The sequence below is a fragment of the Gavialis gangeticus genome, unplaced genomic scaffold, assembly GCF_001723915.1.
Source record: "Gavialis gangeticus isolate Ggan-Ray unplaced genomic scaffold, GavGan_comp1, whole genome shotgun sequence".
Taxonomy (NCBI): Eukaryota; Metazoa; Chordata; order Crocodylia; family Gavialidae; genus Gavialis; species Gavialis gangeticus.
In genome coordinates this window covers 52,559,585-52,561,273 of record NW_017728994.1, presented here as the reverse complement: position 1 = coordinate 52,561,273, position 1,689 = coordinate 52,559,585, and positions in this window count along the sequence as shown.

The following is a 1,689-nucleotide window of genomic DNA, read 5'->3' as shown; positions in this document are numbered from 1 at the left end:
CAGCCCGCCCGCCGTTTGTTTACCTCCGCCGCCGCCGCCACGGGGAGGGGGCGGGGGCCTGCGCCGCGGGGGCGCCTGGGAAATGGAGTTCTCGCCTGCCGCCGCGCGAGGCACGCCGGGAAGGCGCCCCAGGGGCACGTGACACACCAGCCCCACGCCCCGCCCTCCCCAGGGCCCTGCCCGCTCCCCCCGCTTCGGCGGCCTCAGTTTTCCCATCTGTAAAATAGGCGCAAAATCCTGCCTCACACGCCAACAGCGAGGGGATTCAAACCCAATCATCGTGTCCGAGGTGACTGGGCCTAGGGAAGGTCTCCCACGCGTTTGGGGGTTTTCACGTCTCCCTCACAGGGGGCAGGAATGGGGGGGATTTTGGGTTGTGCCCGTGGCCTTGCCCCCTCTGCTGGTTTGTGGGTGGGCATCGCGGTTGATACGAAACCCATGCCCGCCATTTTTCGTTTGGAGAAGGAAGGCTGGGGGAGGAAAAAAACCCCTCGTCCTAGAGAAAAACAGAGGACATGCAGGCGTCCGGTTTTGTAGCAGTAGAGGACGGGGACAATCGGACTGGCCTCTGGGATGGCCGCCCCACCGGATTCGGGGTTGGGATTGCCTTGCTTCGTAGCAGGGCCCGGCCCTTTATTCGGGACCTCTTGAGACTTGGTGGCCGCCTCTAAGTACATCGGGGTCAGGGGGGACACCTGCGCGCCAGGGCACCCCAGGGGAAGACAAGGCCCCACGGTCACAAAGTGCTGGAAGAGCATTTTAGACTGGACACAAGGACAAACTGCTTTACTGTCCACATCCCCAAGGCCCAGAACAGACCCCCCGGTGCTGGTGCAAGCGCCGACTCTGGACCTCTTCCAGAAACATCTGGATGCTGATCTCGCCAGGATCCTGTGACCCCCGCCGACCTCCCGCCCCTTGGGCAGGGGCTGGACCCGATCATCTCGCCAGATCCCTTTGGGCCCTAACATCTACACGTAGACGACCTGGCATACAAGCAGGACGGTGGCGGCTGTGGTTCCCCGGTTTCACCTGTGACAGTCTATGCTGTGTCGGTGCTGATAGTTATGTAGTGTATAGGAAGGTTTGGAGAGGGTTTAATCTCATGTAGTGTTTCGTGTACTGGAAGGCTTGGAGTAGGTTTACACTTATGTAGGGTTTCCTGTATAGGAAGGTTTGGGAGGGTTTAATCTTATGTAGTGTTGAGTGTATAGGAAGGTTTGGAGGGGGATGATCCTTCCTTCTTCAGGCACCAGGCTGGACTGGTTGACCACTGGAGGGTTTTTTTTGGCCTTACTTCTCTATGATTTTATGTGTTTAAAGGAGTTTGGGGGGTTTCTTCACGGATGAAGTGCAACACAAATGCTAAGCAGCCGAAGTACTGAACAACCGGTTGAGATGGCCGCTGTCACCTACGCCCTGCCGGCCATTCCCCACCACTCAGTGCCTTTAGGATCATAGGAAAGTAGGGCTGGAAAGGACCTCACAGGGTCATCTAGTCCAGGCCCCCCAATCAAGGCGGGATCCGTCCTAATTCATCCCAGCCAGGAGCTTGGAAGATCTGAAGCACGGCGACTCCTCGGCTTTTCTAGGCAGCCTGCTCCAATGCCTGACCTCCTTCATCGTCAGAAAGCTCCTGCTAATCTCTACATGTAGAGATTTATCTTGAATGCAACGATAACCATCTAA